The sequence below is a fragment of the Sceloporus occidentalis genome, unplaced genomic scaffold (genome assembly GCF_023333645.1).
Source record: "Sceloporus occidentalis isolate IW3139 unplaced genomic scaffold, rSceOcc1.0.p SCAF_16, whole genome shotgun sequence".
NCBI lineage: Eukaryota > Metazoa > Chordata > Lepidosauria > Squamata > Phrynosomatidae > Sceloporus > Sceloporus occidentalis.
Genome location: NW_028316996.1, coordinates 13335149 through 13352716, shown reverse-complemented (window position 1 = coordinate 13352716; position 17568 = coordinate 13335149).

The following is a 17568-nucleotide window of genomic DNA, read 5'->3' as shown; positions in this document are numbered from 1 at the left end:
AGGGTGAATGCTGAAGGTTCGTTGGGAAAGAGATATGGGGAAGCTCGAGTGAAATCTTGTATATGGAAAAAGGAAGAGGTGATAAGTGAGGAGGAGAGCCTTAGCCCATGGGAGGAACGTAGGGATTGATTTGCTTATGAAGGCAGAAATGTATGGAGGAACAGTATTATGGAGGGCCTTATATGTTAGTACCAGGATTTGAAATTTAATTCTAAAGGTAATTGGGAGCCAGTAGAGGGTTTCAAAGAGTGGGGAAGCAGAAGAGGAGCGACGTGCAAGGAAGATAAGCCTAGCAGCAGCATTTAGAACAGACTGTAGAGGAGAGAGTCAAGACAGTGGAATACCAAACAGAAGAGTGTTACAGTAGTCAAGACGGGAAATAAGTGAATGAACCAGAGTTTTTGTGGATTCTTGGGTGAGAAATGGGCGGATATGAGAGATGTTTTTTAGGTGCAAGCGGCAGGATCTGGCGAGGAAATGATTGTGAGGGATGAAGGAAAGGTTAGAGTCAAGGATGACCCCGAGGCATCGGGCCTGGTTAGTAGGAGAGATAGTCGTGTTGTTAATGGTGATAGAGAATTCAGGTAGTGGAGTGGAGATGGAAGGAGGGAAGATAATGAGTTCAGTTTTAGAAAGATTAAGTTTCAGGTAGCGTTGTGACATCCATGAAGAAATAGCAGACAAGCAATTGGTAATACAGGACATGAGAGATGGAGAGAGATCAGGAGAAGACAGGTAAATTTGGGTATCATCTGCATATAGGTGATACTGGAGGCCAAGTGAGTTGATTAGTTCACCAAGAGATGAAGTATAAAGAGAGAACAGCAACAGGGCCAAGGACTGAACCTTGGGGGACGCCAACCGAAAGTGCAAGGGGTGATGATGTCTTGCCAGAGAAGTTTACAGAGAAGGAATGGTTAGACAGATATGAGGAGATCCAGGAGAGAGTTGTATCTCGAATGCCTATAGAAGCAAGTGAGTCTAGAAGAAGGTTGTGATCAACAGTATCAAAAGCAGCAGAGAGAGAGTATTAGAATGGAGAAGTGACCTTTTGCTTTGGCAGAGAGCAAGTCATTGGAGACAGGGGCGTAACTAGACGCCTCAGGGCCCGGGTGCGAGAATCTGTTAAGGGCTGTTAGCAATCACACTCCTATCATGCCAAGTCAGCCAATACACGCTGGTACAGGGTGGCTGTAAGTGATGTGCAGACCCCATACTGCTGGCAGCATCACTACACAAGGGGGGCAGCTGGCCAGGTTTCAGCATGTACTGGCTGACTTGGCATGATAGGAGTGTGATTGCTAACAGCAATCACAGTCCCATCATGCCTAGGTTCCAGCACTTACACCCTCATTCAAACACCCTCCCCACCCCCTTACCTGCACTGCAGCTCCTCGATGCCGCTCACTTCAGCAGGGGGCGCGGCCTCCCTCTGCCTTCTCTGCTAAAGCACAGAGGAAGTAGGATGTCACGTGAACTCCGCTTCCTCTGTGCAGTCCAGAAGACCCTCCCACAAGTAAGTAGCAGGGCTTGAGGTGCGGCTCGCGTAAGATCGGTTGCCCTGGCTGCCGATCTTATGCGGGCCGCACCTCGAGGTCTCGCGGGCCGCATTTGGCCCGCGGGCCGCATGTTGGACGCCCCTGCGCTTATTTAAAAAAAAAAAAAAAAACGGAAAAAAGATTTCGGGCGGCCCCTTGGCTTGGGCCCCCCTGCCGCCGGGGCCCGGTCGCAGCCGCGACCCCGGTAGTTCGGCCACTGATTGGAGACTTTTGTTAGAACTGTTTCAGTATCCCTGATTGTGTCAATTTTGTTTTTAAAGTAGGTAGCAAGCTCTTGGATGGAGAATTTGGAAGGCGAGGGAGGTGTTGTGGGGGCAAAAGAAGGGTATTAAGGGTGGAAAATAGATGATTAGGGTTATGGGAGAGGGAGGAGATTAATGAAATAAAAATGTTTGTTTGGGAAGATGGAGGATAGGAACGGAGCATGAGTTTCTAACGAGTGAAGTTTTCAGGCGAATAAGACTTCCTCCATAGGTGCTTAGCAGTATGTGAACACCTTTGGAGGAGGCAAATCTATGTGGAATGCCATGGCTGAGGTGGGTGGTGCGGAGGTGGTGGTGCACGGTGCAGGAGCAACCATATCTAGGGCTAAGTCTAGTGTATGGTTAAACTGAGCTGTAGAAAGGTGAAGATACTTGAGAGAAGTGGCCAGAATGTGTCTGTAAGCTGTAGAGTGTTGAGGTCACGGAGGTTTTGGTAGGTTTGTGGTGGTTTTTTTTAGGTAGATGAGGTGTGGGAGGCATGTCAAGGTTAAATGTTAAATATATGCAGCAAATGGAAAAACACCAAAAACCCTTCAAGATAATTTCCAGACAAAACTACTGACTGCAAACATCTCTCACTTGTAATTTTAAATGTTATATTAAACCCTCGCTATCAAAATAATAAAATCATACAAGAAAATAGATTTTTAAGTGAGTTTAGAAAATGTTGCTCATTATTAATTTTAATGTTTGGTTATAATCACATTTATGTTATTATCTAGTTGTAATGTTTGATGTATGTTTCAGGGTTTGTCATGACAGCTTCTTCATCCAGTGGTCAGTCAAGAGTCTATTTACATACCTCCCAACATTTCCAGTGGCCAACGAGGGACACTATTGTTTTAAAGAATGTGGTTAGAGGCATGACTATACCCCAAACCTCTGATTGTATCATGTCTGAATTTTACCAGGGGCAAATCAGAGCTGATTACCTGACCCCATTGTGTTTAATCTGAATAGCCATACCCACTCGCTTCCCAGACTGCACCCACTTCCTCACAGGTTCCATCCACTCCCCTCCTCATTTAAGGGCTTCAAAGGGTAGACTATCCAGAGCTCTCCCTCTTTTGGGGAGTGGCTTCATGAGGGGGCAGGGCTAGATGTGAATGGGTGCATGGCTAGTCTTCATTTGGTAGGTAGTGGGAGAGAGGTGGTTGTGGTCAAACACTGCTCCGCTGTCAGGAGAATGGAGAAACTGACATGGAGACCTAGGAAAACAAGACTATAACCAGAGACTCAAACAAGCATTAAACCTGGAGAGTTCCCAGGAATGGAAGTCTTTAATTTTTTTTTTCCCCCCAAGATTGTTGAATGTTCACGTTCTTTTACTGCTTATGTTCCTGCTTCAGTGCAGTATAATTTTTGCAACATGGAGTAGACTTAAAAAAAAAAATAATAAAAAAAAAATACTTAAAGGGGTTTATACCACTTACATCAAGAAAAATGGGCAGACTAGATGGGCCGAATGGTTCTTATCTGCCGTCAAGTTCTATGTAACATAATTTAGAGCGGAATTTTTCTAAATCCTTCTATTGTTACCCACTTTCACTACATTTATTTCCACTTGTTTTTACCACTAATATTCTCATCATTTGAATCTATGTATATCAATCTCAAGAGTTTATTATAGTTTTTAGTACTTGGAAATTAGATACAATAGATACATTTAAAATATGGAAAAAAACTACTAGACATATAAATTATTTTATTTACAAAATAACTTGTAATTTCAAACAAATTATGTTTTATTTAAATTAAATAATATTAAAAGTCACTGCCAAAACGTAAAACACATTTTAAAAAACAAAACACAAATACTGAGAATGTTTTTTCAGTTGGTCCCTGAAAAACCTAACATTTTTTCTCACAGATATAATTTGAGAAACAATACATTATTAAAGAGATATGGTTATTTTTTGCAATTGATGAAATTTCCATTTCTTAAACCACCCTCTTCAAAAATTTTCTGAAAAGAAGACAATGTTTTTGAAGTGTTAGAGGGAGAAAGACGGCATGATTAGACTGGTTTGTGATAAATGGTAAGATGAAGCAGGTGTGACTAAGTAGGAATGAAGGCAATAAATGTGCAATAGACTACAAAATAAGTGGTAAGTGTTTTGTTACAGCCAAAGAATTGAATGAGTAGCATGAGGTTCAGCATTGGATGGAAACAAGAAGAGACTGGAAGAAAAGATACAATTTTGCATGGTTTAATTCTATGTTGAATTAATTTTTGGTCTAGTTTAAAGGAATACTCATGGCCGTTTTTTTGCACAATGCTCTTTATTAGCTACTCTCCCTTAGCATCCCTATATGAGCAAATGAATTATCCCCTCTGCTTTGCCCAGCCTAGCAGCCCAGTCTGTCTGGTGGGCTTGCATTCTGACAGCAAAATAGTCCAATCATGAACCCTAGCCTCTGGGGGAGACTGTATGGGATGTTTGTTAATGTCAGCTCTCTGCAAGTGAGGGTTTGAAGCAGTCAATCAGTAACACGAACGTACTCCCATTGAGTGTATGTATGTAAAGCGTAAGAATCAGTATCTGTATTTATACATTTATACATATACTTTATACATACTGTATATACACACATTAATGCTCTCTTTCTATACATTAATGCTCTCTATAGTGTTAGTCAATAGGTGTGTGTTAGTGTATGTTGTTGGATAGTGTGTGCATGTATACAAGAGTGTGGTGTTAGTGTGTGCGTATGGTGTTATGTGTGTTACTATATGGCATTAGCATGAGTGCGTATATCTGCATGTAGTGTTAGTGTGTCTAGTGGTGTGTATAGGGTTAGCATCCCTGTGCATGAGCATGTGTCGGTTAGCTTGTGTGTTAATGTTTGTGTTAAGAATGTATGCGTTTATAAGTGTATGGTGGTAGAGTGAGTGGTTGTTAAAGTGAGTTTGCGTGTTACTATGTATACATTTTAGATATAAAGGGCTTCAAAGATATGCTGCACCCAGGCACCACTAACCCTAGGGATGCCACTGTTCTCAAAACGTGTGCTTATGGGAGAATCTTAAAATGGAGTGATAGAGCAATGGGTGGGATGGACACAGGGTGGGCTACACGACCACTCGGCACTTCAACTGTTAAACAGGCTTCAAAAATCAAACAACAGGATTTGGGTCTTCAATTCCAGAGGAAATAACTTTCAGACAAGGAAATGCATTTCAATTTATTACCTTATCTGGCTGGCCCAAGTGAGGAATCAATAACCCAGTAGGTGAACGCCTTACAGGTGTATTTCATTGGCTGATGCCAGACGAGCCCCCTGCTGGCAACCAATAGAGTCGCTCGTACAGTCTTTTAAAATCCTGGTGCCGTAACTTGGTCTCCCCGCTCCAAGGGGCCAAGTTGCACCGTCAGGAGTTAAAGGGCCGTGCGAGTGAGCCTATTGGTCGAATCTTCGGGTTCGTCTTCGTCTACTAATGTCCCTTCCCCATCTATCCTTCGCCGTCAGGAGTGCAAGGCTGTGCAAGTAAGCCTTTTGGTCACCTGCAGGGGCCTCCTCTGGCATCAACCAATTGGTTGATGCCAGAGGAGGCCCCTGCAGGTGACCAATAGAGTCGTTCGTATGGCTCTTTAACCCCTGACACCGAACCTACGGATTTCCGCTTCCGTTAACCCCTGCGATGCTGCGTAGATAAGGTAGGCTAGATGGGGAAGGGACCAGGGAGATAAGTAGCATTTAAAAAAATAAACAGAACAGAAGGAAAACATATCATCAATATTTAGACGATAGGCCAAGAGACGATATGTCATGATGAACAAATAATAATAATAATAATAGTCCACCTTAAATACCATCGATAAATTTGCATAGATGGGGCCCATTATTCAGGATCCTTTTAATTCCATCAATTAAAACATTGGTATGGTTGAATTCTTGTCTTAAAAATACCATTCCCCTTCACAACCATTTTTGTGTCCAATGCATGTATAAATGGGAGCACACATGACATGTCCTCCCTCCCCTTTCTGATTTGCGGCTTTTACCCTCTGAAAAGATGTTCCCTCACGTCACGGGTCAGTTTTTCCGCCTGAAAAAAAGCGTCATGATAGCTGCATGAAAGCCATAAGCCGTTTCACAGATGGGGTTGGTGTTATTTTCAGGCCACTCTAGAGTGTAGAGACCAGCTCTGACCCTCCCATGCTGCACGATCAGTTAACAAGAGACAGTGTGTAGCATTAGGTCCAGCAATATGCCATTCGCGTCTATGATGATTGTTGTTTCAGCTTCCACAGACTTGTGGGGACCCAGTCACAATCAATGATGTACTCCTATGCACTAGCATTGAATAAATTAAGTCTTCAACAACAGTGACCTGAAAGTCATAGCTGCTTCTGGGTCAGTTGTTATCAGATAGCTCTGCAGCAGCTCAAACTGTTGCACAGCTGATCAGGAGTGTCTTGGTGATGATCATATCACCCCTGACCAATAGGATCAGATCATCATGACAGCCACTGGATGTCCCCTCCTCTTCAAATAAGTGACCTGTAATCAAGCAAAGGGAGGTCATACAATTCAGGTCATACAATAAAAAAAAATTACAACAGACATAATAAAAATTAAAGAAATTAAAATTATCTTTTTTATATTTTATTAGATTACTAAATACCATCTGATCCCCGATTAGTAACCTTTTTAATGTATTCTGGATGCCAACCAGGCCTAAGTCAGCCACAAACGTAAACACACTATATATATACACAGATCAGCCATTACATTATGACCACCTACCTAATATTGGGTAGGTCCCCCTTTTGCCGCCAAATCAGCCCTGACCCATCAAGGCATGGACTCCACTAGACCTCTGAAGGTGTTCTGTGGTATCTTGCACCAAGTTGGGGCCTCCATGGATGCATCCTGGTGCCATGTGTTCTCCAGGTAAGTGACGCACACACCCAGCCATCCACGTGATATAAAAGAAAATGTGATTTAGCAGACCAGGCCACCTTATTCCATCGCTTCTAGAGAATGCACAGGCTTTTCTGTATTTCTCTGCTAAATACAGTTAAAACTAAAAATTGTTTCGTATAGTTAAGGAATACAAAAAAAACCCCATTATTATTGCTTTACTTGTCAAAGTGACCATTTCTTTTCCATGGGAGCAAACGATTTACAAATCATTGTAAATGCATCTGAATTAATGAAATGCTGTGAAAAAGTTTGTGGAAGTCCTTGGGATAAACTTTATTTATCCACAATGTTTCTTTCCACTTTAATTTGACCTTTACAGTCCAAATAATAAGAACGTCTTATTTGATAATATATTGAAAGATTTATAATAGGACTGTGAAGGATGGTTAATTATGAAGAACATTTTCTAGAACAATAGCCTGAAATATTTCAATTAAATTGAATTCAGGATATCTGAGGTATGAACATCACCAAAAGCAATTGACCTTAAATGTAAATCTTCAAAATCTTTACATTTTACACTTTATGTTATCCAACATTTTAGTAAAATTGTGGTATATCTGTAACAATGAAATATGCTAAAATCTGTTATGATGGTATGGGAGGAATACCACTATGCAAAGGATTTAACTGCTGTAGGTTTCCAACTCTTAATTCAGATGTGGCTAGTGGGGTTTTAGTAAGACGGTTAGGCCAGTTAGATTAATGTATGGTCTGCGGAGCAGCTCATCCTTGTTTTAAAGGTCTTATACAAATAGGTAGCTAGTTGCAGTAGCGTACCATGCCGGCACCCCTCCAGAGACGGACACTAATGTCGGCCGCTATAGGAGCAGGCTCGGTTGGGAGATCAAGGATTTCCCTCTAACCGGCTTAAAGTCAATCAAGGGAGTGGGAGGTCTGTTGATGCAGACCTCCGATCCTGCTCCCTTGCGATGCGTGCGGCAACGGATGCGTCGGGATTTGATGGCACATATCCCGGCACACAACACTGAAGCCCCACCCACCGCCTTCCACACTCACTGCACCGGAAAGACAGGACACAGAAGAAGAGAAGGAGGAAAAGTGACAGTGACAGAGGAAAGGCAGTGAGAGTGGATTAGTAACTGTGTGAGAGTGATGGGTGTTATGCAATAATTTATGCTGAATGATTGTGAATGAATGTTTGTGAATGAGTGTGTGTGTGATAGCATGGATGTGTAAGTGTGGGGGGGTAGCATGGCATAGGGAGGCTGTAATCACATATCACATCTCTATCATGTTGATTTATTTTGTCCTATTTTGGTGTGTTACTTACTTTTAATAAAAGTGTGGTTAGCACATCAAAATTGGACAGAAAAATTAAATAACAATATTAATATATATATATTTATAATTGCTAACAGCAATCACACTCTTATCATGCCCAGGCAACCCGTACATGTTGAAACCTGGGCATGATAGGAGTGTCATTGCTGTTAGCAATCACACCCCTATCATGCTAAGTCAGCCAGTACGTGCTGGCATCTGGGTATGCCTGGGCATGATAGGATTGTGATCGCTGTTAACAGTCATATATATAATATATATATAATATATAATATATATATATATATAATATATATATATATATATATATATAATATATATGTATATATAATATATATAATATAATATATATAATATAATATATATATATTATATATTAATATTATTATTGATTTTATTGTATAATTTTTCAGTTTCGGTCAAGTGAATGCTAAATTTTCGGTTTCGGTCTAGAATTTTTATTTAGGTGCAACCCTACTATATACTAAGCCAGACACTGAAGTGGTAGGCCTGCACCACATCAATGTTTGGCTTAGTATATAGTGATAGGGGTTGTGCTGTGTTATTGTCAATGTCTGGCTCAATGTATAATGATAGGTGTTATGCTGTACCCCTGTCAATATCTGCCTTGGTATATAATCATAACAGTTATAAAGTTTAAAGTGTGTGTGGGGGGGTGCTTGGTTGATGCTTCCGTCAACTCCCGCAATGCCGCGAGGGAGATTAGTAGACAAAGACGATCACGAAGATTCTTCGTATTGTGTGTCTTCATCTTCGTCTACGTTTTACCGCCGCTACCTTCGCTTCTTCATGTCTTCGGAACGAACACGGAAACGCACTCTTCGTGTTCGTTTTCATGTTCGCCTGAAGACGAATGCACAAGTCTAGTAAGTACTGTTAGATGTATAGGATAGAGGATTGGCCCTTATCAGGCCAGATCGTTACCAAGCTCTTGGGTCGAGTTTACTAGGGGGCAATAACTTTTTCACACATGAAGATTACCTAGCATTTCAAACAAATAAAAAAAGTGCAAAAAGTATATTTTGTTCTTTTAGACTCCATCCTGGCCCTTTTACCAAATGAGGGGACTCTGAGAATCCTCTTGAAATGTGCCTTTAATAGCTTATCATAAAAGTTTTATACTAGTGACTTACTAACGGATTTAATATCAGTCTATATTTTATTCCTGGCCGTTTTATAAAATATTCCTCATTCAGCTAATCTAACATACAGGATCGGGATCTAGGGATCTTTTGGTAGAATAACTTCAAATATTAAGAATTTTTGAAGTGTGTAATACTTCATTTTTTAATTAATATTTAATGCAAGTCAAATTAAATAAATTGGAAAATATTTGATAAGGTGTTTATAGAAATGGTTCATCCAACTTTAACTCTATTCTACATTCTTTGAGTTACCAAATAAAACCACTATAGGCGTTTGGCTGGGGATAATTGGTTATTGTTATTAGACATGTTCTTTAATGCTTGAAAAAGATCACTAATAGATTGACACCCAGAGGTCATGCTTTAGTAAGGTTAGTATTTATCATTAGAAATAGGTCTTATTCTATTGTAAAGGAAACTCTTCATTTACTATCTGATTTAGTAGCTTTATATAATCGAGAGAAATAATCTTCAAAATGTTTAAGGATATATACAGAATGCTTCCTAGATAGACAAGTGGATATTTAATAGTTACCTTTTGTTGAAAGTGATAGCTTCAAACTTAATTTGAAGGGTCTCATTTTTTTAAAGATGTTGCCACTCAGTAAAGACCAATGTAATAACAGATGGTTGTGATGTAATTGTCCTTTAAAAACTGTAATTATCAAGCAGTTATTACATTCTTCTTCTTGGATTGTTCCCTAGATACATTAATGAGACAAAGGTTTAAAGGTCAAATGCCAAAGTGAGTTCTTTGTTGGAACCTTATAATCAGCTTGTTACTTTATTTCTTATTTACCAGGGATATGAGTACTGTCTAAACACACAAAAGAACTGCAGAGAAATTGAAAAAGATTTAGAACAATATTGTTAATAAAGAAGTACTGGGTAACTCCAGTAATGAATACAACTATTAAATAGTTTCTGTTTAATAATAAGGTTGAGTTCTTCCATCACCCTAACAGTTGGATGAAAAAAACATATTGTTTTCCTTATATCATGTTGTTATTATTCTTTTTAGTATTTATTTATATAGTGCTATCACATAACAGAACTTACAAGAACAAAAAACATAACTAGTTTACAGTTAATACAAAACACCTCTCAACCACAAGCCTGATGAAAAAAAACCACCACCAATGTGTATTATTATCCACATCCAAATGCGGGTATTTTACGTCAATTGCATGTATCATAGTATATAAGCAAAGGAGCTTTAGAGGAGTGGTAAATATATGAGGTAAATGGCTACATGAAAAGTGTGCATTGGGCTAAAATGTGGCAAGGGGCCAGAAAATACTTTTTGTCAGTATTCCAAGTTTAGAAATTGTAGTGTGCACATATCCATTATTATTATGAAAAACTATGCATGTTGAATATGTCTAACAATAGCACGTGAAAAGATACGGGAAGGTTAATTTTGCAGTATTTGTCTTTTCAGAAAACATCATAGGTTAGAAAGCCTAAGGAACAAGGTGGCATAAAAAAAATACTACAGGATTTATTGTAAACCTACCAGCTGAAAAGTATGCAAACAAACCAAGCAAAATGCTTGGAAATAACGTTTTATGTTCTTTGATAAAGTTACAAGATCTGTATAACATAACACTTCCTCCCACACTCATTTTCTAAAACAACCACTTCTTTTTAGGCCTCACAACGTCAACAAGTAACATGTCACCAACTTCCCCCAGTTCCAGCTTTGCCCCCACACAGCTTACCAGTGCCATACCTGCCCCTAAACAACTTACCAATGTCATCTTTGTCCCTCAAACAATGTACCAGTGCCAAACAGCTTGTCAGTTCCATATTTGCCCCTGATCATGAGAGTGGTACACCACAACTCTCATCATTTGTGTGAGCCAGACACAGAAGGTGGTTCAACATGACTACTATTATTATATAGTGATTCATACACAGAGGACGGTACAGCATTACTCCTATCATTATATTACAAGCCAGACACAGGCAATGCTACACCATGACTCATATCAATATAAACAGAGCCATTGTTGAATAAATCATGACACAGTGTAATATGTGTTGTTCATCCGAGCTTGTATTTACCTAATTGTTAGACCTGCTAAGGAACACATGATTGTTTTTATGCCCTCATATGCAAAACCATAGAATTCAAAGAGGGTGTACTCTCTTTTTCACACAAATGTATGTTCATACGGCATAGTTCATCCTCATTGTTAACATAGTGCTGCTTAATTAAAAAATTTTTTTAAAAAAAAAGGTAATTGGCAGTTTTAATGTTACTTCTAATTTAATGTTCTACAGAATCTATATAGAGAGAAAATAGGAATTCTCATTCAAATCCTGTCCTCCATTGTTTATGACAAAGTAATTATTACACTGTCCTCTATTGATTATAACAAAGTAATTATTGCACTCTCAGATGCTTTTCCGAGTACCAACAGACTACAGAAAATAAGCATTTATTTTACATCCTAGTGCACAATGTGTTTATCTGAACATTTACTATGAACTTTGTTTTAAGAGTCATTCTAAGATTGTAAGATTTTTCCACTCGTCTATGTTCTTCAACTGCTTTATAATTACATGAAAAACCATGTTGTCTGGAATATCTCAGCTACTATTAGTAAGGGCCCTTTTTAGTGTTCTGTATAGGGAACTGCAGTCAGTGCAAAAGGTTTTCAATGCACTATTCTTTGTCTGTGGTACTGATAATATGGATGGACAGAAATGTGAGATCAATATGTCCACTTAACCCCTTAACGACCTTTGCCGGTTCAAGGTCGTTAAGCGACCGTTTTTCCATGACGGTCCTGAACCGTCAAAAAATTAAATAAGCTTAGAAAGTGATTAACGATCACTTTCTTCGCTTCCTAAACTTAAATGGTGTCGCTGGAATGCCTCGATCAGGAGGCATCCAGCGACACCAAACACTTACCTCTGGATGGGCTGTGACCGCTCCGGAGAGCGGTCACAGCCGCAGCTGCCGGTGATCTTCGCCATCAGCAAGATGGCGGCGGCCCGGGAAAAAAAACAATAAAGCAGAAAGAGTTCGCTAGACGGTCTCCTGACCCTCTAGAGAACTCTGGCTCCACTTGCAGGTTGAATACAGGTACTGCACTCAACCATGCAAGTCAATGGAGCCCAGCTTTCTAATCACAATGTGATTAGTAAAATATTAAAAAAATAATAAAAAAAAAATAAAAAATGTGCTAACATTTAAAAATAATTATGCAGTGATGTCACTAGATGAACCATCCAGTACCAGCAAAATGTGTAAAAAAATATAAAAAAAAGTATTAAAAAAATAAAATAAAATAAAAAAATAAAGTTTATTATTTGGAGCAAGTGCTAAGATTTCTCAAAAATATCAACAAAGAGTTAAAATAAAAGCACTTCAAATACCCAAGGGGTGTCTAATATAAAAAAAAAATGGCTGATGGGGTAAATTGGAGTGGCCGAGCTCAAAGATAGGGCACAGGTACAGACTGACCAAAATGGAGAAAAAAAGCGCACTTCCCAAATGTGGCATTTTAAATCTCAAACAACACGACAAACCCATGCATGTCGGGTATCACTGCACTCAGGAGATGTTCCTGAACACACATTGGGGTGTTGTTTGACAGTGACATATACCAGAACCTGTATATCTATAACTAAAGTACAATTTGTGTGAAAAAAATAAAAAAAAATTACTATTACAAAGTTTGACAAAGTGTAGTTGTATAATTGGTGCATGGAAAGGGTTAAAATAACAGCATTTGGAATACCCTGGGGTGTCTAGTTTTCAAAAATATATGGTTTGACAGGGTTAAATTGAGGCAGACTGACCAGATTTGTTAAAAAAGATTTGGAAATCATAAAACGCTGCTTGTACTTATTGCCCTATAACTTACAAAAAACAGCAAAAAAACATAAAAACATTGGGTATTTCTAAACTCAGGACAAGTAGTAGAATCTATTTAGCTAGTTTTTTTACTTGCTTTTTTAGGTGAGTAAAAGATTTTTCAAATAAAAGTCATAAAATGTGTTTTTTTTTCAATTTTTCACCATGTTTTTTTTATTTTTTTTATAGTAAATATGATGATACGATCAAAATAATGGTGAATCTGAAGAAAGCCCATCTTGTCCTGAAAAAAACAATATATAACTTATGTGGGTACAGTAAATGGGTGAGGAGAAAATTACAGCTGAACACAAGCACCACAAAAGTATTAAAACAGCCTCGGTCCCACAGGGTACAAAAAGAAAAAACGAGCCCGGTCCTTAAGGGGTTAACAAAACATATATAAATAAACCCTCCCAATACTAGAGGGCTGCTAGAATGTTTATATGAACATTACAACATAGTGGGTGTTCTTACATTAATTTGGCTTTTTCAATCTTCAGTGAGATTGAGAACACATTGCCACGTTTTCCACAAAACATAGATAGGCAAAGGACGTATGTCTCTATTTCTTAATATTTTCCTCTCAGTACACCTCAATAAGAAAGTAAAATCTCTTGGCAAGCCTCCCACACCATTATCATACCATACATTTAATATGCATAGTCGCCAGCTGGCTGGCCCTCTTTTTACAGCAGGAGGGCAGACTTAATAGTGTGCAAGAGCATGAGAAATGTTTCAGTCTTGTACTCCTAGCTCTTTCTGATGCACAATGGCTTCCAGTACTGTCTTTGTGATGACATCATATCATGGAATCAGTGCATTACACTGTAATACAAATTACAATTTAGGCATTTTGACTATATATATCTATATATCTATATCTCGAGACTCAGGACTTGTTTCTTAAAAAATAAAAACTTTATTACAACAGATTCGAAATATCAATTTTTCGAATATGTCGTAACAAAGTGTTTTTTTATTTTTTAAGAAAGAAGACCTGAGTGTGCACTGGTTCTTGTGGATTTACATGTAATCGGCGGTAAAAGCACCTGGGCCCTTTTTGAATGTACTTGGACTGAGTGTAAGTATTGGACTATCTATCTATCTATCTATCTATCTATCTATCTATCTATCTATATATATATATATAATGATATTCTGTGTGTTTTTATTGTCTCCAGCAGGAAATTATGGAGAATTGCGTATCTCATTGAACAGGAATTTTCAGACCTCATTTTACTTTCAATACAAGAAGAGAACATATGCATGACTGAATTTTATCTTCCTCTTTACAACATTTGTATCATTTTTAGTTCACCACTTTTAAAGCATAGGTGACTAACAACATATAAGGTATATAAATTATTTTTCTGTCAAATATGACTCAACCCAACATTTAAAAGCGATAAACACATTTTATGTATGTTTATTATGTTTGTTGGAGCCTCTTCCTTTAAAAATGTTTAATCCTGTTTGTTTATTTATTTGCATACTGTTTCTAAATCATCTCAAGGGCAACATGTTCCATAACTGTACATATATAACCCAGTGCATATGTGTGGTTCTATAAATAAATAATGTTTATTCTGGTCAAAATTCAAGAATGAAGCAAATCTCGTATAGTTCCCCAATTCTCAAAAGCCTTTAATAATGGCATATGTGTTTAGTCTTTGTAGATGACACATTTCTTATCTATGAAAAAAACCAAAACTTAAATTTGTTGTATTTTCCTTAATTGTCATTGTTTTTTTCCCTAAACTAACCATTATTTTTTCACTCTTATCATGGCTATGTCAATCAATGCTGGACACTCCAGTGTATTTTGTGAATGGGGAGAGACAATAACCTCACTTGCTGCTTGCCATCATCACCTTCTAGCACTTTTAGTGTCCTTACTAGGGCTTATGCAATAAGGAATAGGACAATTATATAACCCATATTTAGTCACCTTTGTCCTCACTATACAAATGGGACACGATTCCACTAGATTAGCCAACAATTATATGCTCTGAACTGATCAATTCAGTCAATTTACTGTGTAAAGTAAATTGATTCTCTGGAACAAAGAAGTGAGCCAGCAGGGAGTTACCTGAGTAAGCAGTATGTCTGTGTAAACAGAACTGGCCCTACCCTACTGTGGAGTGGCCTAACTCCATATGGTGCCTCTATGAACTTATTAGCTGACAGATTAACTGATCCCCGCATTTGGGATCCCCAGTTTCCAGCTGTGAGCATGATTGATGTTCTAACCACTGTTCAAGTCTTAAAAGTTATTTCCTCCTTTTATCCAAATCAAGAAGACAGAAAATTGCCACCTATTGTAAATGCTAATCTGGCCCCCCTTCTAAAACCCAACATAGCAATTTATTCAAGCCAAAGTCTCAAAATTGGTATAGTGCACATCAAATGCATACTAATTAGTCACTTCTTTTGAAGACCACATCACTTATTGAGGTTCTTCTCATCCATATGTTCATCTAGCCTTACTTCTTCCTTTGATTACTAAACAGTACTTTCTCTCAATTATGGAAAGGTATATTATGCCCAGAAATGTAATTAACTACTATACCTTCTGATGCATATTTTAGAAAAAGATAAAGACCACAGCAGAAAATGCACCATGTTTTTTTTGTATATTTATTACCTTTATATGGAATATCCAGTTAACGAAGGTTGTAATACAGTCATTATAGATTTAATATCAGATATTTTCCAATGACTTGCTGTGTGATTTGCTAACCAAAAATGATTTATTAGTAACTAACAATGTATCTAGCATTGGTAGATTAACAATATGAAGGATCAAGATACAACTCCTACTACTGATGATAATAAATAACAATTGTCAGCTACTGGTATGGTAAATTGGCCACCTATGCAGAATTGGTATGATAGTCACCACTTGGCACTGTGAGATGCGCTAGAGGATTGGGGGGCACCCTTGGTGGAGCACAGTGGCTTGAATCTACCCCACTGACACTAACCTGGCTGAAGCTCATGTTCTCTATGGATTGAATGGAGGCGGCCCTGCATAGAGAAAGCAAAGCCAAGCCATTTTTTTCACAAACTCTCCCAGTACATAGCCAGTTTGGATGAACTGATTAAATTATCCCTCTATTATACCTTTAGATCCACTCTGTGGTTTAGCCTTTAGGGATTAAGAGCTACACATCCCATAAGGGCTTTCTAACCCCCTTAGTTTGGGATTTGGGGGTGGGGCTTGGGCAATGGTCTGGGCCAGGGTGTCCCGCAAATAACTCCCTTCTTGTTGGTAGCTGAGGAACTAGAATTTCCTCATGGTTTCTTATGTATTTTGATATTTTATAATAGTCCCAAGTATTTATTTTCTTGTTTTTTTCTTGTTGGAATATGCTGCACTTTCTAATCCCAATCTCTGGGGGACATGTTGTGCTCCCTTTTAAGTCGGACACCGCTCAATGCCAGCATTGTTATAAAAATCTTATGTGGCTTAATCTATGTAGATCTTTATGCAATACACACTTTGGCGCTGTAACATGTATACGCATTGCCTGTGTACTTATGGTCTATGTACAGATTTATTTTTATTTTTTTTAAAGCCGTCATACTAGGCATAAGATTGCATTATACAAATACAATACCAAATGCCCACTGATAACCTGTTCATTATTAGGGCTGTGCAAAGAACTATAGGTCATCCATTCAGACTCAAAGAAAGGAAATTTATCTAAAGCAGCCAAAAGGGTCCTTTACAGTAAGAACAATAAAGATGTGGAGTTCACTATCCACCAACTTAGTGCTATCAAATTTAATAGACACTTTTAAATATGGGCTAAATTATTTTTTTGGCAAAGAAGAATGTCCAGGGATATAATTATTTTTAAGGACATGATTAGTAGACTTGTGCATTTGGATTTGTGAGATTGCAAATTTATAGAATTTTAGTATATTCAGCAATTCATACAAAGCACCAAAAATTAGGTCAGACCCCCCCCCAAATATGACGAAAACTAAGCAAAAGTCTCTGAACTTTCATCCAAAATTTGTGGGTCCACAGTCTCTCAAACTCGCATTCTTGTTCACACTCTCTCCCATGCTCTCTGAATGTTTCCCTACTTTCCCTGCCAACAGCTTCCACTTCCGCTGACCACTTCCGCATCTACTTTTGCGTCCTCCCTGATCCTCCAATCGGGGAAGAGGATGTCACCGAAAGTGCCAACTGAGGACAATATGGCAACGCTAATGGGACGAGTGACAGTGTGAGAGAGTGAGAGTTAATGAGAGTGAATGTGGGCACTAGTCAACACATTTTGTGGGCCAAACCCCCACAAAAATGTGTCCGAATCATTTTTTGGCCTATTTGCACATGTCTAATGATCGGTTATGGCTTGCTGATCCAGTGAGAAATCAGATTGCCATTTCTCACTGGTCAAGGAGGACACAATATGCAAATCCTAATTCAATAATTTACTGAAAATGTGTGGTGAAGAAAT